The sequence below is a fragment of the Saccopteryx bilineata genome, chromosome X (assembly GCF_036850765.1).
Source record: "Saccopteryx bilineata isolate mSacBil1 chromosome X, mSacBil1_pri_phased_curated, whole genome shotgun sequence".
Classification (NCBI taxonomy): Eukaryota; Metazoa; Chordata; class Mammalia; order Chiroptera; family Emballonuridae; genus Saccopteryx; species Saccopteryx bilineata.
In genome coordinates, this window is record NC_089502.1 from 72,463,089 (window position 1) to 72,486,263 (window position 23,175).

At 36.0% G+C, this 23,175-nt stretch overlaps 1 non-coding gene across 1 annotated transcript; it reads left to right on the forward strand.

Annotated features, from left to right (window-relative positions):
* The first annotated feature begins 18,847 nt into the window (after positions 1–18,847).
* LOC136317996 (small nucleolar RNA SNORA63) lies at positions 18,848–18,978 on the forward strand. Its single transcript, XR_010727977.1, has one exon. It is a non-coding gene; the product is annotated as a small nucleolar RNA SNORA63 (small nucleolar RNA).
* Positions 18,979–23,175: the final 4,197 nt, after the last annotated feature.

Here is a 23,175-nt window from a genome sequence, read left to right on the forward strand (position 1 = left end):
GGCTGTGATCATGTGCTCAGGTGTACAAGCCCTGGTGGCCTTGGCCTTCGCCCTGCCCCTGGGGGTGGCATTATGCTCGGCCCTGAGAGCAGAAGTGAGCACCTTTGCTCAGCTGCAGGTCTCTACCTGATTACTGGCTTTCATCCCACCCTTTCAGGAGGAGCCCGCTCATGGGATGGCTGTAAACCTTGGCTCCACAGCCATATTTTCTGTTTTATTTTTGAAAATGTCTGTTTACATCTGTTGATTTAGCTTACTTATTTTATCACCCAGTTTGGGCAACAAACTTCAGTATATAGTCACCTTAGGCATGAGGAACAGTACATGTTTAAGTACTGAGAGAGGAAATATTTTTTTTTATTGAAAATCTGTAAAGAAGCTAGCATAGATAAAGGAGTTTTAAGAAGTAGACACGAACTAGAAAAAGATGAGGAAAGGGGGCTAGCTACCCTTTTCTTTACATCAGCAAGATAAAAACCAGAATTCAATAATAGTGGAGTAAAAAACAATGGACATTGTATCTTATAAAACTATTTTCTGTAGCTATTGATAGAATCATGTAATTTTTGTCTTTTGTTTTGCTGATATGGTGTTGATCAATTTGTGTATGTTGAACCACCCTTCTGCTCCTGGAATAAATCTCACTTTATTGTGAAATATTATTTTAATGAATTGCTGTATTTAATTTGGAATATTTTGCTTAGGATTTTGCATCTGTAGTCATTAGATATATTGGTCTATATTTTATTTTGTTCTGTTGCCTTGCTAAGTTTTATCAGGGTTATGATGACCTGATAAAAAGTGTTAAGAAATATTGCTTCTTTATTTTTTGGGAAACTTTGAGGATAGGTACTGAATCTTCTTTGAGAGTTTTGCAGAATTCACTAGTGTAGCCATCTGGTCCTGGACTTTTAATTTTTGTGAGATTTTTTATAGTTGTTTTTATTTTCTCCCTGGGAGATTTAGCAGCTCTGCCTAATACATGAAAAAAAAACATGGGAGACTGCCAAAATGAGAAGAAAACATACATGTCCTAAATAAAAGATCTGAATAATACTTCAGAAAAATAAGTTTTAAAGAAATAGACACAAGCATTTGACCATATGCAGAGTTCAAAACAGTAATGAAATAAACCAGCCAAAGAAAAACAAATAGTATATAATCTCACTTATATGTGAAATCTACCAAACACAATAAATTGAAGAAAAAAATAAAAACAGAAACAGGGTCACAAGGAACAGATGAATATCTGTCAGAGGAAAGGGAAAGAGGTAATGGTATAAGATAAGGTGAAGGCATTCATGAAAACCATTTATGTATAACACATATATACAGACACAGGGTAATGATAGCCAGAGGGAAAGGGGAAGTGGAGTTAAGGAGAGGAGGGGTAAAGGGTTGGCAATGGGGGTGGAAAAAGATTTTTACATTGTGCATGGGAAGGCATGATGCTGTGTATATAGAGTGCAATATTGAGTGGGACACTTGAAACCACATCAACACAGTAAATTAAAAATTAAAATAAAAAAATAACACTAGTTATAAGGATGCTTAATGAAATAAGGGGAAGAGTAAAGGAGCTTAGTAAAAACTTTAACAAAGTAATAGGAAACAAAAAACAGAACTAAAAGTTTTTTTTAATTCAGTGAAAAGAGGGGAAGCAGACAGACACCCTCATGAGCCTAGACCAGAATCCACCTGGAAAGCCCACTAGGGGGTGATGTTCTGCCCATCTGGGGCATTGCTCTGTTGTTCAGCAACCAAGCTCTTCTTAGCACCTGAGGCAGAAACCATGGAGTGATCCTCAATGCCAGGGGCCAATTCACTCCAATTGAGCCATGGCTGCAGGGAGGAAAGATAGAGAGAGAGAGAGAGAGAGAGAGAGAGAGAGAGAGAGAGAGACGAGGGATAGAGAAGCAGATGGGCAATTCTACTGTGTGCCCTGACTGACTCAAACCCAGAACATCCACACACCAGGTTGACGCTCTAACACTGAGCCAACTGACCAGGGTCAGAACTAGAAGTCTTAAAAAATAACCAGTCAGAAGTGAAGAATACATGACCAAAAAAGAAGAATACTTTACAGGAAACTAACAGGGGAGTATATGAACCAGAGGATCAAGTAAGATTTGGAAGATAAGGAAGCAGAAAACACCTAATCAAAAAGGTAAAAAAAAAAAAAACACAGAATTCAGAAAAAAATGAAGGTAGTACAAAGAGACTCTGGAACAAGTTCAAGTGTGTAAACATTCACATCATGGGGATACTAAAAGAGAAGAGAGAAAGCAAAGAATTCAAACTCTGTGTGAAAAAATAATGATGAAAAACTTTCTTAATCTGCTGAAGAAAATTGATGTACAATTCTGAAAGGTACAAACAGCTCCAAACAGGATAAACCTAAAGAGGTCCACACTAACACAAAACTGAATTAAAATGAAAAATTTTAATGACAAAGAGAAAATCTTAAAAGCATCAAGAGAAAAAGCATTTACTTATATACAAGAGAGCTCTCATAATACTGTCAGCTGATTTCTCAGCAGAAACTTTGCAGGCCAAAAGAGATTGGCAAGAAATATTCAAAGTGATGATAAGGAAGTGCCTGCAAGCAACAATAGTGTACCTAGCAAAGGTATTTAGAATCAAAACATAGATAAAGAGCTTCCCAGACAAGAAACAGCTAAAGAAGTTCATCACCACAAACCAGTATTATATAAAATGTTTAAAGGGTCTTCTTTAAGAAGAAAATAAAACTCTGAATAATACAATGGCAATAAATACATATATACTTTTCATATTGTTCATATATATATATTTGTTATAAAAATACTGAACAAATTAGGTATAGAAGGAAGAATTATCAACATAATAAAGGCAATATATGACAAGTCCACAGCTAACATTATATTAAATGGTAAAAATCTGAAAGTTTTTCATTTAAACAGGAACCAAACAAGGATGCCCACTTTTATCACTTTTATTTAATAGAGTACTGGACATCTTAGCCAGAGCAATTAAAGAAGAAAAATGAGAAAAAATCATTTATATTAAACAGGAATAAGACATTTTTTTTCTTTAAATGAGAGTAGAGGAGATACAGAGACAGACTCCTGCCTGTACCCTAGTCAAGAACCACTTGAAAACCTCTATCTGGGGCTGATGCACTGCTCATTTAGAGCCACTGCAACTAAGCGATTTTTAGCACTCCTCAGTGCCTGGGGCCAACATACTTCAATTAACTGAGCTATGGCTGTGGAAGGAGAAGAGAAAGAGAGAAGAAGGAGGGGGTAGAGAAAAAAGCTGACAATCACCTTTTCTGTGTGCCTTGACTGGAAATCAATCCAGGACTTCCACACACTGGGTAGACGTTCTACCATTAAGCCAACTGGCCAGGGCTGAAAAATATTTTTGATTGCAGATGATATGATCTTACACATATTGTAGGAAGCTTCCCTCAACTCTACCAAAATGTTAGATTGTTAAAATCAATAAAATGAATTCAGTAAAGTTTCAAAATACAAAATTAATGTACAACTATTTGTTCAATATATTAACAATATACTACCAAAAAATAAGTGAAAGAAAAATCTAACTTACAACAACATCACAAATATTAAGAGTAAATTTAAATAAGGACATAAAATATCCATATACTGAAAAGTAGAAAAAAACTGATGAAACAAAATGAAGAAGACACAAATAAATGAAGTGCTATCTTTTTTTTTTCACTGAATATAATCTGGTATAGCCATTATGGAAAACAGTAGGTAAATATAATAATAGCTAAAATGTGCATATTATCCAAAGTTATCTACAAATTTAATACAATCTCTATAAAAATTTTAATAACATGTTTTAAAGAAATTGAGAAAATTTTAAAATTATGTGAAACCACAAAAGACCCTGAGTAGCTAAAGCAATATTCACCAAAAAAAAAAACAAAAAAAAAAACAAAGATAAATGAATGGGACTACATCAGAATAAAAAGTTTTTGCTCAGCAAGAGAAACCGATACCAAAATAAACAGACAGCCAACTAAATGGGAACTGATATTTTCAAACAATAGCTCAGATAAGGGCCTAATATCCAAAATTTACAAAGAACTCATAAAACTCAACAACAAACAAACAAACAATCCAATAAAAAAATGGGAAGAGGACATGAACAGACACTTCTCCCAGGAAGAAATACAAATGGCCAACAGATATATGAAAAGATGCTCAGCTTCATTAGTTATTAGAGAAATGCAAATCAAAACTACAATGAGATACCACCTCACCCCTGTTAGATTAGCTATTATCAACAAGACGGGTAATAGCAAGTGTTGGAGAGGCTGCGGAGAAAAAGGAACCCTCATTCACTGTTGGTGGGAATGTAAAGTAGTACAACCATTATGGAAGAAAGTATGGTGGTTCCTCAAAAAACTGCAAATAGAACTACCTTATGACCCAGCAATCCCTCTACTGGGTATATACCCCAAAACCTCAGAATCATTGATACGTAAAGACACATGCAGCCCTATGTTCATTGCAGCACTGTTCACAGTGGCCAAGACATGGAAACAACCAAAAAGCCCTTCAATAGAAGACTGGATAAAGAAGATGTGGCACATATACACTATGGAATACTACTCAGCCATAAGAAATGATGACATCAGATCATTTACAGCAAAATGGTGGGATCTTGATAACATCATACGGAGTGAAATAAGTAAATCAGAAAAAAACAAGAACTACATGATTCCATACATTGGTGGAATATAAAAACGAGACTGAGAGACATGGACAAGAGAGTGGTGGTTACCAGGGGTGGGGGGAGGGAGGACAGAGGAGGGAGGGAGGGAGAGAGTTAGGGGGAGGGGGAGGGGCACAGAGAAAACTAGACAGAGGGTGACGGAGGACAATCTGACTCTGGGTGAGGGGTATGCAACATAATTTAATGACAAGATAACCTAGACATGTTTTCTTGGAATATATGTACCCTGAAATATTAATGTCATCCCATTAACATTAATAAAAATTTATTTAAAAAAAAAACCACAAAGCTGGAGATAACAAACCATCAATTTAATAATGTATTAGTTAAAGTGGTATAGTACTGGCATAAAAAGAGAAGTGTAGACTAATGGAATAGATTACAGAGAGCACAAATAAATCCATTTCTGATCAGATGATATTCCACAAGAATTCCATGAGCACAGCATGAGGAAAAGACAGTCTCTTCAATAAATGGTATTGGGAAAATTGGATATCTATATGCAAAATAATGAAATGTGACCCTTATATCACATCATATATCAAAATTAACCCAAAATGGACTAAAGACTTAAATAAGATCTGAAACTATAAAATTAAAAGAAAACATAGGGGAAAAGTTTCTTGACAATAGTCAAGGTAATAATTTGTTTTTGGATATAACACCAAACACACAGATAATAAAGGCATAAAGAGATAAATGGGTTTTAGCCAACATAAAAAAGTTTGTGCACAACAAAAGAAACAATGAACAGAGTGAAGAGACAACCTTTAGAATAGGAGAAAATATTTTCAAACGATGTACCTTGTGTGGAATTAATATTCAAAATATATAAAAACTAAAATAACTGAATAGCAAGAAAAAATAATTTAATAATGGACAAAGAACTTGAGTAGACATTTTTCTAAAACAAATATGCAAAATGCCAATCAACAGATATATGAAAATTTTTTACATCACTAATCATCAGGGAAATGCAAATCAAAGCTACAGTGAGAGCTTGACCAGGTGGTGGTACAGTGGATAGAGCATCACACTGGGACATGGAAGACTTAGGTTTGAAACCCTGAGGTCGCCAGCTTGAGCATGGGCTCAACTGGTTTAAGCAAGGCTCAACAACTTGAACCCAAGGTTGCTGGCTTGAGCAAGGGGTCACATGTTCTGTTGTAGTCCTGCAGTTAAGGCACATATAAGAAAGCAATCAATGAACAATTATGGTGCCGCAGCAAGGAGTTGATCCTTCTTATCTCTCTCCCTTCCTGTCTGTCCATCCTGATCTGTCCCTCTCTCTGTTTCTCCCTGTCTCTGTCACAAACACAAAACAACAACAACAACAAAAAAACTACAGTGAGAAATCACTTCAAACATAATAGAATGGCTAATTTAAACCAGACAAAAATATAAGTTTCTGTGAAGATGTGGAGTAAATGGGACACATTTGTGTTGTAGGTTGGAATGTACATTATGGAAAATAGTATGAAGATTTGTCAAAAAACGAAAAACAGAACTGCCTTTTGATTAAAGAATCCTACTTCTAGGCATATAGTCAAAGGAAATGAAATCAGTTTCTGAAGGATATATTTGCAATCTCATGTTCATTATAGCTTTACTCACAATATCCAAGACATGGAAACAAGATCTGTCCATTGCTCTATGAATGATTTTTAAAATGTGTGTTTGTGTGTAAGTGTATGTGTGTATATTTTACTCAACCTTAAAATGTAGGCAATGTTGTCATTTGTGACAACAAGTATGAAATTGGAGGGATTTAAAATAAGTTAAAAAAAGCCTGGCATAAAAAGACAAATATTTCATGATTACACTTATAGGTGAAATCTAAACAATTCAAATTCATAGAAGCAGAGAGTTATTATCATGCTTTACATGTGGCTGAGGAGAAAAAATGGGAAGATTTTGTCAAAGGATACGAAGTTTCAGTTGTACAAGATGAATATGTTCTGAAAATTTAATATACAGCATGGTCGTAGTTAGTAATACTATATTATATAATTGAAATTTGGTAAGAAAGTATACTTAGTACTTTTACCACACAAAAAAAGATAACTATATGAGGTGATAGATATGTTATCTAGTTTAATTATAATAGTCATTTCAAAATGGTGCTTATATCAAAATTAAAAAAAAAAGACTGGGAGATACCAAGATGGCAGCGGAGTAGACAGATGCACAACTCCCAGCTCATATCAACAAACTGGATTACAAATTAATTTAGGAACAATCAGCATGAAAAACCAACTTTGGATTAAAATAACAGGCCTCAAAAACCCAGAAGCAAAGAAGAAGCCACACCGAGTCTGGTAAGGAATGCGGAGGTTTGCTGGGAGCTCCTCTGCTTCCAGAGACACAGTGGAGGGGTAAGGCTGACAGCCCAGAAGGTCTCTAATTACAAGAAGAAGAGCAGAAAATATCGCTCACAGCCACTTGCCTGCATACCTGAGAACAAGGTGGGTTGAGAGGACTGGCTTGTCTTTCAAAAGGAAAGGGGGGAGAGAGAGACAGATGGTGATGGGCAGAGGAATGCATGGGAGGACCTGAGAAGCTGACTTATCCAGTGCAGAGGCGCCATAGCTGGGGGAGGGGTTGATTTCTCCACACAGCACAAGCCTAAAGTGGTTCCAGGTGACCCACCTCCAGAAAGATCTCCAGCTCCAATTAGCATAAAAAGACACAGCTGAAAACAGAAAGTGGGGATGAGGGGCAGTAACTCAGGTCTTCATGGAGATCTGAGATACACCTCCCACTACTGAAGCTGAGAAAGCACCCCAACTCTGGAGAGTAGTTGGCAGAGTCTCAGAGGTTATGACCACCTGGACCACTGCATTCCTGGATACAGTCTCAAATAAGCCCCCTGCTGAAATCAGTAAACAAGATTACCACCTAGTTATGAAAACTGAGAACAAAACATACAAATTACAACTTTAAAGCAACTCTATTAGGCAAGTAGACCACAACTGGAAAACAAAGAAAAATGGGAAAGCAGAGAAGCATAAGTCATATGCTTCAACAACATAAATCCTCAGAAAAAGTCCTGGATGAATCAGAAGTATTCAAATTACCAGATACAGGGTATAAAATAATGATTGTTAGGATGCTTAAGGATCTCAAAGCTACAATGGATGGACATAATGAACACCTCAATAAAGAAATTATAAGCATCAAAAAGGACATGGAAATCATAAAGAAGAACCAGACAGAAATGACAAACACAATATCACAAATGAAGACTACACTAGAAGGAATTAAAAGCAGGTTAGATGAAGCTGAGGATCAAATCAGTGACTTAGAGGACAAGATAAGCAAAAGCATGGAAGCAGGAAAGCAAAAAGAAAAGAGGATTAAAAAGTCTGAGGAAACTCTAAGAGAGCTCTGTGACAACATGAAGAGAAATAATATCCGCATAATAAGGGTTCCTGAAGGAGAAGAGAAAGAACAAGGACTAGAGAAGCTCTTTGAAGAAATTTTAGCTGAAAATTTCTCTAAATTGATAAAGAAAAGAGTTACACAAGTTCAAGAAGCAGAAAGAACCCCGTTAAAAAGAACCCAAAGAGACCAACACCAAGACATATCATAATCAAAATACCAAAGCTAAGAGATAAAGAAAGAATATTAAAAGCAGTAAGGGAAAAACAGTCAATCAGCTATAAAAGAACTCCCATAGGATGACATCTGACTTCTCAACAGAAACACTTAAGGTCAGAAGGGATGGGCAAGAAATATTCAAAGTAATGCAAAACAAGAACCTACAACCAAGGCTTTTTTAAATGATATATAGTAAAAGAGGAATATAGATTTTAAAAAAAGAAATGGTAATAAACAACTGTATATCAATAATAACCTTAAATGTAAATGGATTAAATGTCCAATCAAAAGACATAAGGTAGATGAGTGGATAAGAAAACAGGACCCATACATATGCTATCTACAGGAGACCTACCTCAAAATAAAAGATACACATAGGCTAAAAGTAAAAGGATGGAAAAAAAATATTTCATGCAAATGGAAATGAAAAAAAAGCTGGGGTAGCAATACTTATATCTGACACAGTAGACTTTAAAACAAAGACTATAGTAAGGAATTAAAAAGGTCACTACATAATAATAAAGGGAGTAATCCAACAGGAAGAGATAACCATTATAATATCTATGCACCTAATATAGTAGCACCTAAATATGATATATAAAGCAGATATTGATGGACATAAAGGGAGAAATTAACAGCAATAGTATAATAGTAGGGGATTTCAGAAAGAAAATTAACAAACAAACAGCAGAATTAAGGGACACACTAGATCAACTGGATTTCATAGATATCTTCAGAGCCTTTTACCCTAAAGCAGAAGAATATACATTCTTTTCAAGTGTGCATGGTACATTCTCTAAGATAGACCACATATTAGGGCATAAAACAAGTCTCAACAAATTTAAGAAGATTGAAACCATATCAAGCATCTTCTCTGACCACAATGGCATGAAATTAGAAATCAACTACAATAGAAAAACTGAAAAACACTCAAACACTTGGACACTAAACAGCATCTTATTAAATAACGAATGAATCAACAATGAGATCAAGGAAGAAATCAAAAATTTCCTTGAAACAAATGAAAATAAGCATACAACAACTCAAAATTTGTGGGACACAGTAAAAGCAGTCCTGAGAGGAAAGTTCATAGCATTACAGACAAACCTTAAAAAGCTAGAAAAAGCTCAAATAAACAACATAATCCTGCAACTAAAACAACGAGAAAAAGAACAGCAAGTAAAGCCTAGATGAAGTAGAAAGAAGGAAATAATAAATATTAGAGTGGAAATAAATGACATACAAACTAAAAAAAAAAAACACTTCACAGGATCAATGAAACCAAGAGCTGGTTCTTTGAAGAAGTAAACAAGATCGATAAACCCTTAGCCAGACTCACCAAGAAAAAAAGAGAAAGGACTCAAATAAAATTAGAGAGTGGAGAAATAACAACAGACACAACAGAAATACAGAGGAATATGAAATACTGTGAAGAACTGTATGCCAGAAAATTAGACAACCTAGGTGAAATGGACAAATTTTTTGAAAAATATAATCTTTCAAAAATCAATCTGGAAAAATCAGAAAACCTAAATAGACTGATTACAACAAATGAGATCAAAACAGTTATCAAAAAACTCCCAACAAACAAAAGCCCTGGGCCAGATGGTTTCACAGGCGAATTCTAACGAACATTCAAAGAAGAACTAACTTCTATCCTTCTCAAGTTATTTCAAAAAATTCAAGAGGAGGAAAACTTCCAAGCTCCTTTTATAAGGCAAGCATAATTCTGATTTCAAAACCAGGCAAAGACAACACAAAGAAAGAAAATTATAGGCCAACATCGCTGATGAATTTAGATGTTAAAATTCTCAACAAAATATTAGCAAACTGGATCCAGCAGTACATGAAAAAAATCATACATTATGATCAAGTGAGATTTATTCTGGGGAGGTAAGGCTGGTACAATATTTGCAAATCAATCAATGTTATCCATCACATAAATAAAAGGTAGGACAAAAACCATATGATAATATGAATAGATGCAGAAAAAGCATTCAATAAAAGCCAGCACCCATTTATTATCAAAACATTCAGCAAAGCGGGAATACAGGGAACATACCTCAACATGATAAAGGCCATCTATGACAGGCCCACAGCCAACATCATATTCAATGGGCAAAAGTTAAAAGCAATTGCCCTAAGATCAGGAACAAGGCAGGGGTGCCCCCTTTCACCACTCTTATTCAATATAGTTCTGTAAGTCTTAGCCACAGCCATCAGACAAAAAGAAGAAAAAAAAGGTATCCAAATTGGAAAAGAAGAAGTAAAACTATCATTTGCTGATGATATGAAACTGTACATAGAAAACCTTAAAGTCACAGTCAAAAAACTACTGGACCTGATAAAGGAATTCAGTAAGGTATCAGGATATAAAATTAATACTCAGAAATGAGAGACATTTTTATACACCAACAATGATCTGTCTGAAAGAGAAATTAAGAAAACAATCCCTTCACTATTCAACAAAATAAAAAATAAAATACCTAGGAGTAAATTTAATCAAGAAGGTTAAAGACTTGTACTGGGAAAATTATAAAACATTGATAAAAGAAATCAAGGAAGGTACAAACAAGTGGAAGCATATATCATGTTTACGGCTAGGAAGAATAAACATCATTAAAATGTCCATATTACCCAAAGCAATTTATAAATTCAATGCAATTCTTATTAAAACATCAAGGACATACTTCAAAGGTATAGAACAAATATTCCAAAAATTCATATGGAACCAAAAAAAGAACAAGAATAGCCTCAGCAATCTTGAAAAAGAATAATAAAGTGGGCGGTATCACACTTTCTGATATCAAGTTATACTACAAGGTCATTGTACTCAAAACAGCTTGGTACTGGAATAAGAACAGGCATATAGATCAATGGTACAGAACAGAGAACACAGAAAAAAACCTGCACCTTTATGAACAATTGATATTTGGCAAGCATGGTAATAACGTACAATGGAGTAAAGATAGTGTCTTTAACAAACGGTGCTGGGTAAATTGTACAGCTACCTGAAAAAAAAAAGAAACTAGAGCACCAATTTACACTATTCACACAAATAAACTTAAAATGGATAAAAGACGTAAATGTCAGTCATGAAACCACAAGCATCCTAGAGGAAAATATAGGCAATAAGCTTTCTGACATCTCTCGCAGCAATATATTTGCTGATTTATCTCCAGGTGCATGGGAAATAAAGGACAGGATAAATAAATGGGAATATATCAAACTAAAAAGCTTCTGCACAGCTAAAGACAATGTGAACAATATAAAAAGGCAAACCACACAATGGGAGAACACATTCGTCAATATGTTTGATAAGGGGTTAATAACCAAAATTTATAAAGAACTTGTAAAACTCAACACCAGGAAGAAAAACAATCCAATCAAAAAATGAGCAAAAAAAAATGAATAGACATTTCTCTAAAGAGGACCTACAGATGGCCAATAGGCATATGAAATAATGCTCAACAGCACTAATCATTAGAGAAATGCAAATTAAAACCAACCACAATGAGATATCACCTCATACCAGTCAGAATGGACCTCATCAACAAAACAACACAGAATAAGTGCTGGCGAGGATGTGGAGAAAAGGGAACTCTCCTGCACTGCTGGTGGGAATGCAGACTGGTGCAGCCACTGAGAAAAATAGTATGAAGATTCCTCAAAAAATTAAAAATGAAATTGCCTTTTGACCCAGCCATCCCACTTTTAGGAATGTATGCTGAGAATATCACATCAATGATTCAAAAGGAGAAATGATTCCCCATTTTTATGGCATCATTGTTTACAATAGCCAAGATCTGGAAACAGACCAAGTGCCCATCAGTGGACAAATGGATTAAAAATCTATGGTACATATACACAATGAAACACTATGGGGCCATGAAAAAGATGGAAATATTACTTTTTGCGACAACATGGATGGACCTGGAAACTATTATGTTAAGTGAAATAAGCCAGGAAGAGAAGAATAATATCATATGACCTCACTCATTTGAGGAATCTAATGAACAATATGAACTGAGGAGCAGAATAGAGACAGAGGTGTAATCAAAGGATCTAGGAGGAAAACAGACAGTGGGAAAGGGGATGATAGGCTGATAGGATGGGATGATAGCAGAAAAGCAAATTCTGGAGCGAAGTAGGGAGGGTGTAATGGGGAGGGGGACAGGGGGATGTACTGGGGAACATGGGGGAGGGGAGGATGTATTTGGGGGACACTATAATCTATGTAAACACAATAAATTAATTTTTAAAAGATTGAACTCACACAGACTATCACACTAATAAAAATGGAATAAAAGTATAAATGAGTAACAGAAGGAAAACTAGAAATATAATTTGTGGAAATCAAACAAACACTTATTAAACAACCAATGGTTCAAATAAGAAATTGCAATGGAAATTTTAAAATACATGGAGAAGCATAAAATAAAAAACAGAACATACCAAACATTTTGGATGCAGCAAAATAGTTTTGATAACAAAATGCATAAATGCTCACATTATAAAAAAGAAAATTTCAAATCCTTAAAGGACTTGAAAAATAAAAGCAAGTTACATTCAATGGCAATAGAAAGAAGAAAATAGTAAAATTTATAGTGGAGGTAAATAAAATAAAGACTACAAAAATAGACATTATTATTAAAACCAATGTTGATTATTTGAAAAGATAAAATTGGCAAACCCTAAGTGAGACTGATAAGAGAAGAGAGAAAATTCAAATTACTAAAACCAGATATATAATTGGGGGCATTACTGTTAATTAAAAATTGAAATAATTATAGAAGGTTATTATAAGCAGTTATACTCTAAAAATTAGGTAAAATGGACAAATTTATAGTAACACAAAATATATCAAAATTGATATGAAAGGAAATTTAAAATCTGAATACTTACTGGCTGATTGGCTCAGTGGATAGAGCATTGGCCCAGTATACAGACGTCCTGTGTTTGATCCCCAGTCAGGGAACACATGAGATATGACCATCTGCTTCTCTTCCTCTCCCTCTCCCCCTCCTCTCCCTCTTCCTCTCCCACAGCCAGTGGCTCAATTGGTTCCAGCATCAGCCTCAGGCACTGAGGTTAGCTCAGCTGATTCAAGCATTAGCTCTAATGCTCAAAAACAGTATGGAGATTCCCAGTTGGGGGTTGCCGGGTAGATCCTGGTGGAGGCACATGTGAGAGTCTGTCTCTATCTCCCTTCCTCTCACTTAAAAAAATGTGAATAGGCCAATGACTACAAGAGGATTGATCAGTAAATAAACATCTCTCAACAGGCCATTATAATAAATAAATTAAGCCAGATAGAGAATGACAACAAAAAGTACAGACATCCAATTACAAGATCAATAAGTACAGGGATGATTACAGTTAATATTGCTGTATAATAGTTATAGAAATTGTTAAAAGAGTATGTCTTAAGAGTTCATATCAGAGTAAAAATATTTTTTGCTTTCTCTTTTTATTGTATCTATATGAGATGGCAGATGCTAACTAAACACAATGGTAATCACTTCACAATATATCTAAGTTAAACCAAAATACTGTACAAGTTAAACTTATACTATAACATATGTTAATTATATTTGAATAAAACTGGAAAAAATGTAAAGTTAGAAAGCAACTTTCAGCATAGAAAATCCTAAGACAAGATGACATCACTCGTGAGTTCTAATAACAATTAAAAATAAATTAGCACAAATATTTTTAAAACTCTTTTAACAAGTTTAAGATAATAAAGGGAAACACTCCCTCCCCCAAAACTGCAAACCTATATCCCTTGTTAATATACATGTACCACGATGTTCACTGAAGCATTATTCACAGTGGCCAAGACATGGAAACAACCAACATATCCTTAGATAGAGGATCGGATAAAGAATATGGTACATATATACAATGGAATACTACTCAGCCATAAGCAATTATGACATAGGTTCATTTACAACAACATGGATGGACCTTGAGAACTTTATACTAAATAAAATAAGTAAATCAAAAAAGTTAAGAACTGTATGATTTCACACATAGGTGGGATATAAAACTGAGACTCATGGACATAGATAAAAGTGCAGTGGTTACCATAAGAAGGGGTTAGAAGGGAGGGTGTTGTGGGAAAGAAAGTAAAGAGCAACAAATATACAGTGATGGGAAATGATTTGACTTTAGGTGATGGACACACAACATAGTCAACAGTTTAAATGCTGTAAAAATGTTTACTTGAAACCTGTGTACTCTTACTGATCTATGTCACCCAATCCAATTTAATTTTCTAAATGATTTTTTTAATTTAAAAATAAAAATCATGAGTGCTACAATATGGGATACTGTGTTGCTTCTCAAACTTGATGTGCATATCAATCACTTCAAGATCTTGCTAAAATGCAGATTCTAATTCAGAGAGCTTGCAGTGGAACCTGAGATTCTGCAGATTCTGCATTTATAATATGATCCCAGGTAATGTGGATCCCACTGCTCCAGGGGCCACATTAAGTAGCAAAGGGCTGGTGGTTAAATATAAAACTGGACCCTGAGGTAAAATGGAAATAGGAAGATTTATTCACTGTATTTGCTTGCCATGTTCAGTCATCTGCCTTTTATTGTCCTTCATGTGGATCTCAGGAACAAATAGTTGAGTTAATTTTATTGGTGAGCCATCTCTCTGATCTGTATCTCTCATCTCCCAATGATTACTTAGGAAGTCATTTCTGGATTTAAATGTTGAAATGTTTGTGGCAAAAAGATAAGCAGCTGAGAGAGATGGTGCAAGTATTACATAAATGCTAAGTAATGGTGTGAATACAAAACAATAATTCATCATCAAACAGAGTTTCTCTATATATAAATACATATGATTCTCACATTTATCCTCTGAGGAAAACCAGAGAGAAATTATTATGATCATTTTAAAGTTGAAGAAACAGACTCTCAAATGCTCAGTGACTTGTCTAAGTCTATACAGGAAGCTAGGAGCAGAAACAGAGAGTGTTCCTAATATAAGTCTGGTAAGTATTACCTTTAAAAAAATAGATACATAAAAAAGTAACTTGTTTAAATCTTCATCAGCTAAGGGAAGGTGATGGGCAGATAGCTGTTTGTTGATCTTTTGTGCAAACATAATAAATTATGTCTTTAATGATATTCAAAGTTATATGCTTTTTTATGCTTTTGATGGCAGAAAATTTCTGCCAAGCATACTTCCTTCTGCAGATAACATCATTTGATGTTGGGAAGGTTACTATCCAAAGTTAAAATAATGATTAAAAAAGCACTTAAGGGATTATAAGGTGATCTACAGTGGTTAAGGACTTATTTTTGTATTATTTTTACTCTTTGAAGATCTATCTCCAGCCCTCTTTCTCCTTGCTTCTACATCTGTCCTTGTACTAGTTCTCCTTCTGTTTCCTGAACATTCCAATCTTATTTCTGTTTCAGTGCCTTTATACTTGCTCTTCTCTCTGCTTGGTATATTTCTCCTCAACCCTCAGTTTTACATGATTGGTTGCTTCTATTTGTTTAGGTCTCAACCCAAATAGTATCTTCTCAGAAAACCTTAGCACATCCATTCTAATGAACTACACACACCCCATTCTGTCCGTCTTTATCACTTCAATCTATTTTATTTTCTTCATAGCACTTGCCATGATTAGACATAGCATGATGAGAGTTGTCATGATTATCTTATTTATCTACTTTCTTATCCATTATCAGTCTTCCCCCACTGAAATGTAAGTCCTATGAAGACAGAAAATTTGTCTCTCTTATTAATTGATTGCTATGTCTAAGAGACTTGGATTGTGCTTAAAACATAGTGGATATATGTTTAATGGAAAATTGGCAAATGATCTGGACCTCACATTCAGAACAAAAGGGAGATAATATGTTTGCCAAGTTGATGCATCTCACTTTCCCTTTCTAACATTTTTGCCCTTCTGTGGACCCTCTGAAAAGTGGCTCCTACATAGAAGCTGTGTTTCCAGGGATGAATTAGAAGAATAAGGGGTGCTACTTCCAGTTGCTATTTTTATTGTTTAAGTAACTGTTATGAATAGTAATATTAAACATAAGACACCTCTAAGAAGCCACTCTCTAATCTAGGGGAATTTTTAGGGGTTAAGTGTAGAGATTATTGCCTACATCTTTGGTTATTTCTAAATCCTGTCTGTAGTTTGAAATATAAAAATAAAAATAACACCATTGTTGTAGATAATGGTAGTGATAAATATCACAAGATATTTTATCAAGAAAGGTCCTTAGAATATTGAATGCAACCCTTTATTGTAAAGATAGAGAAAGTGAGACCCAAAAAAGAAAAATGGGAAAAATGCTTACTCAAGATTACGTTTCAAGTTACAGATTTAATAGGATTCAGAAGTTACTGCTCCAAATCCAAGCTATGAAAAGACACCATTTGATAGCCCCAGTTATCTGAACCAAAAGAAATGAGGGTTAGAGGAATGGATGAAAAAGATGAAAGCATTAAGAAGTTAACAAATTGGTTGTTATAGAATAATCGTGGGGATGTAAAATACAGCATAGGGAATAATTTTATAATAACTATATATAATGTCAGATGGGTATTAGATTTATCAAGGTGACATAATTGTCTAATCATGGAGTTGTACACCCTTCAGTAATATAATACTGTATGTCAACTATAGTTAAAAAGAAAGAAATGAATAGGTGCCTTTCTTCTTTCTTCTTGCAGACATTCTTACTGCCTTAATTTTAAGGAAATATACCCCAAAGGAAAGGCAGTGTAGGAGGTCTTCAAAAGTTCTTTTTTTAATTTGTTTAGAAAATTAAATTTAACAGGGTGACATTGATCAATAGGAATATATAGGTTTCAGGTAAACATTTCTATAGCATTTGAACTGTGGATTATGTTGTATAGGCATCGCCCAAAATCAAATCATTGTCCTTCACTATATGTTTGTTCATCTTTACTCCATTCCTCCATCCCCTCTCCCACACTCCCTTCCTTGTTAACCACTTTACTCTTATCTATGACCATGTATCTCAGTTTTATGCTGCACTTATGTGTTAAATCATATTGTTCTTAGCTTTTTCTAATTTACTTATTTCACTCAGTATAATATTCTCAAATTCCATCCATGTTGTCATAAATGGCGATATGTCACCATTTCTTTTTCCTTTTTTTTCCACAACAAGCACCACAGTACTATTTATCTTGCTGTCAATCTACTTTAGTGTTTCCTCTGTTAGTTCTTAGGAACTGTTTTTATTTTTTCCTTCAAGTTACAAGGCTCCATCTACCTTACAACCTCAACAAAAAGAGACTCTAGAGAAATATGGACACTGTCTTAAATATCTGAAAAATTGGCATAAATAAGAGTGATTATTCAAATTGTGTGTGACCCTGGAGAGCTGAAGTGAGGCTAAAGGCATGAACTAATTTGAAAGCAAGTTTTGCCTCAGTGCAGATCTGAATCGTCTCAAGTTTGCAGTAAAACAGGCAGCCTTGGTATGCAAACTCCTTTCGCCAGAGGGCTGCAAGTTGAGGCCGGGAAACCTGTTACAAATGGAACACCTTCACTGGGTTGGGAGATGGCATAATTAAAAGCCAATGAACTCTATATTTAGGAACTCACCTTTGATTGTCCCATTGGACCCTGTTACTTGCAACCCCAAGCAGTTCAGTTGTCAACAATAGGGTAATATCTGGTTCTCATTTGAAATGATGTCACCATAGGTTTTTCCTTCTATTTTTGCCTCTTCCTGGTAGTGGGATTTTTTTCCTCCCCTGGAGTTGGAAGCTCCTGTCTAGAGAGGTTTTCCAGCTAATCCTGGTACATTAGTACATGGACTCCAGGAAGGATAGATAACCTTATAGAGTTCCCTGTGACCATAACAACATTGACTACAACTTGGCATAATCATCTGTGACCTCTTGGACAGGAGAACATTTGGCTATGGTTTGGAATCAGGTAATTGTGTTGCAAAGAAAGCCTTGAATCTTTGAAACTTGTGAAATTAGATGTGAAGCATAGGTTGCTTGTGACTACTACAGGGAGAATGGAATATTGGGGTGAAATTAGTATCTTGATTGGGGTTCCTGCCTGGGAGTGGATCAAGAAGTTGAGAGTACTATTGCCAGTATAAGTTGCTAGCTATGGTAGAACAGCCTGGTGAGCCTGGCACAAAACCCAAGGTACATAGGTGATTATGTTTCTTTGTCACAAGCCCATCACAATCTGTCAGCATCATAAAAACCAATTTGGTGGGCAGTATAGTGTTGAGAATTATTGGTGGAAGTAAGAAGGGGCTAAGCATAACCAACAACCTTATTAATAGGCGGTAAGAACTTAGACTTTAAGTAAGGGTTCCAAACAGGCATCAGAACTGAATGGGACTTGAGACAATTAATTATAGAGTATCTAATAGAAGATAAGGAGTTTCAATTAAGTTTAGACTAAGACATGAAAGAATAGTAAGGGGCAAGGTGAGTATTAAAGATTATGTTTGATAGCAGGATTCAGACTACAGTATAGCTATTAAGTGCTGTGTTGTCGTTCCCCCTACTCAAAATAAAGTTGTTTTTTAACTATACCTGTCTGCTATACTCTTTAGCAGCCAGATACGCTTGGTCTCATACATGTGAAAAAAAAAAGATTATGTTTGCACCAGAGTTTGTTCTTGTGTCACAAGATTTCTTGCCTGAGTAAAGTTAAGCAGATGTTTGGACTAAAGAAGACTGTTTCAGCTCTCCCTGACTCTCCGGACTCCGGATTTGGAAGGAAAAATTTATTCAGTCTCCACTGAATATTAAGGTTGACTGAATCAGTGGTGCCATTTTTGTATCTTTGTCAGGATTTGAGTAAGAACCAGACATTTAGGAACTCTGTGAGGAGAACTAACTGCACTGAGAGCCAGGAAACAAGTTTGGAGCTGTAACTTGGGTCTGGTTGAAAACAGAGGTACTTTATGCCTAATGTAGGTTTGGTTTCTGTGTGATTGCGTGCATGTTTTTGTGTTTTATAGCTTAGAATTTAGAGTAGGAAAGTAGTGGTGATATTAGAAGAAACTTGATGTGAGATATAGCTGTAAATTAAGTAAATGGTCTCCAATGGTGAAGACTAAACACTTTCAGAGGATCACAGTTGTAAGAACTGAGAGTTATTTTGCCTGAAAAAATCCAGGAGCTCAATGGATAGATAAATTGAAAAAATCACATGAATTAATATGCTTGTTTCGGCTTTTACTGTACCAAGGAGACAGCCTTCTCCTATTGATGACAGTAAAACTAGTTTCCTCAATAGTTAGCCATTGTATTTTCACAGAAAATACTTAGAAAAAAACATCAGTGCTAGAGAAATGCATAGGAACTGCACCTACTAAACTCTCCATCCAAAACCTCTTCTGTCCCTGTCCCTGGAATGAAACAGGAGCAATTTTTCATCATTGTGGCTTACTCCTGCTTTTTGGGGGTCCAAGTTTCACCACCCTTTTCCTTCTCTCTGGTCATTTATGTCCATTCAATTGTTCAAACCTTTGCTCTTCTGCAAAACCTTTTCAACCCCCGCTCCACACCTGCACTGCTTGCTCCTTTAAATTTGACTGTCTGTATAGTTTTCACCTGCCTGGAATTAACTATTTTCTTGGCATGGATTATTTTACTTACTGCAATTATAAGCTGCTCAAGAGAAAAGACTGTTCTGAATTATTTTCTTCCAATCCCCAATAGTTCCTGGTCTAAAGATGGCCAGGAAACTCCCTCTCTTACTGATAAAGTGGGTGCATGGATGGGATCACTAGCCTCAGTCCTCCTTTTTTCTTCCAATAAACTAAATATGTCATGCAAGGTTTCAGGTAGCTCATGGACTTGAAGTACTTGTGGGTCAAGAAGCTCACATATATATTATGGCTTTGTTTGTAGAAAGAATGACAGCAGTGGTTTGATGATAAATGATATAATCTGCATCATTTTCCTTTTTGCTGAATCTAATCTAACAATAGTGTTGCATGAAACCATCACTTCTCTAGAATTTAGGTATTGCCAACAACTTTTTGTGAGATTCAGGGACTCTGGATCAAGAAGCCAAAGATGCCAAGGACCATAGTTAAGAGGCTAGTGGAGGCTACAACCACATTTCAGAATCCCACCTCTTGGGTTCTGCCTCTGCCTATTTGATCCTTCCATTCTGGCCCCTGCCACAGGAACCTCTGCACTTCTCCAGTTATATATATATTTTAATATCTTATTTTTCACTATATGTCAAGATACCCTTTATTCCTCGCCAAATTTGGGGCCCTTTGAATCCCTTGGGAAGTCAGCCCATGGTGATGAGCAGAGAAAAATGCCTCCTGAATAGCCAACTTATATATATATATATAAGTATGGCTCTTCCCTTAGAAAGCCCATATATATATATATATATATATATATATATATATATATATATATGATCTTCCCTTAGAAACTGCTACAGAGAGATCAAACTAGAGATCAGTGATTCCCACCTCTGGAGTAGATTTTGGGGTAGAGTCAACATTTATAATCTCTCTTCAAAGTGTTTCCTTGCGTGTCTCTGTTTTGTGGGTCACTCAAATAAAATACAACTTACTTTTTTTTCCTTCCTTCCTTCCTTCTTTCCTTCCTTCCTTCCTTCCTTCCTTCCTTCCTTCCTTCCTTCCTTCCTTCCTTTCAAATTTTATTTAGAAAATGAACTTTTGTAGGTTATTTAAAAAATTAACTTTAATAGGTGACATTGATCAATAAGAGTACTAGGTTTCAGATAAACATTTCTAAAGCATTTGAACTGTTGATTACATTGTATACCCATCACATAAAATCAAGTCATTTTCTGTCACCTTATATTTGTCCCTCTTTATACCTTTATCTCCACTCCCTTCCCAATCTCTCTCAAATACCCTTCCCCTGGTAACCACTTCATTTTTATCTATGTCATGAGTCTCAGTTTTATATCCCATCTATGTGTGAAATCATACACTTCTTAGCTTTTCCTGATTTACTTATTTCACTCAGTATAATGTTCTCATGGTCCACCCATGTTGTCAAAAATGTCACTATGTCATCATTTCTTATTAAGAATTTGCCTAGTAACCAGATATTTTATCCATATCTAGGTCTATATTCAAAAGGATTAGCTCTCATTCACAAAATATAGCTTTAATAATTTTTTCTGATAAACCTTTCTATATTAACCTCAGCCACTCTTTTCTCACAAATGAGGATAGCCCAAAAAAGGTTGCAAGATCCTCCAATGTCTTCCTTAAACATTCTTTAACCCATAAACAGCAAGATGTGGCCAAGGCAGACAGATACACACACACACACACACACACACACACAAGCACAACAGAAGTTTGCTTGCCTATTTTATGACTGATTGATGATCTTTGACAATGCAATGATGTTATGATGATGATAGTAATAATGAATGCCTGCTTATCCCTTAATAAGTTGTTTTTTATATTGGACTGTTCCCTTACTGGCTCCTCTAAAGAAAAGGGGTGCAGTTGCTGGCTCTCTTCACAGTCTTTTCACAACATGGAGTGTGAACAGGAAGTCTTCACACTGCGGTTGAAACAAACACCAGGATTTCTCAGTGACTACTTACTGTACAGCAACACGTTCTGGGCTGCCAGGTTACATTTCTAGTCCTGCTTCTTTAGATTATTATCTTTGTGGACTTCCTTAAACTCTTTCCATCCCAAGTCTCCATTTTTCTACCTGTAAATTAGTGAGGGAGATCGTAAGATACAAAATTTAAAAATAAATTTAAAATAAATATAATAAAAAATAAAAATAAGAATATTAGCAGCAGTGGGAAAAACACTCTTAAACTCTGAAAAGCTCAGGGCTCTGTTGTGTTCCCTAAAGCACCTCTAGAGAAGCAGTTCAGCTGTTCTAGCTGTGATTGAAATATCTCCGGATCCCTTTTCCAGGAGGCAGCTGAAAACTCCCAAGATAAAAGGCAGTCTAGCAACCCCCAGACACAACCTCTTTTCCATTATAACTCCTAAGAATAAACTTCATCTCCCTCTTACTGCTGCATCAGACTGTGGGATAATCAGTTGATTTGCGAAAGCTTCCTGAATCTTAAACTCTCCTTGGGCATCATTGTCAGTCTCTCCACTAACCTGCCACATCCAGTTCCCAAACTGTTACTCCCTGGGTGTTGGACAAAAGTGCAGTGTCCTTCTAGGAGGCTGGATGAAGACCCTGGGGTCATTGAAGGTGTTTCTGAAGCTGGTGGCTGCACATAAAAGAAAGCAGAGCATCAGAAACATGCTAGGTTCACCTTCTTCCAGATACCCTCACTTGGTCTCTCAGAGACTCTACAGTGTCCCCCCCCCCATTCTCCAACTGTCTCATTCTCTTTGCATAATAACAACATTTGTGCAAGCCCTTCTTGGAGATCACTGTCCCTAGGCGGCCACCCAGGTTGCTAGTACCAAATGAAGCATCCAGCTTGTCAGTCAGATCACTGTCTGTCCAGATGCCACCGCGGTCACCACCTCCCCTTCTCAGTTCACAGTGCCACTGCTCCTAGATGGCATTTCAGGCACTGATGCAGAAGAAAAAAAGGAGAGTAAGGGAAAAGGGAGGTGACGAAGGCGGATCATGGGAGTTGATGAGAGAAGATCCCCTAAGTCTGGGCTTCCAGCTGCAGCAAGAGGGAGGAGGGAGAGTCAGGGAAGAGCAGCGAAAAGAGGGGGCCTGAGGCTCTAGCAGCGAAGACATTGCCAGCCCCCTTAGCTCTCCAGCCAAATGGACAGGGCGCGGGGGAGGGAGGGTTCAGCTGCGGCTCCTCATTGGCTCTCTTGCAA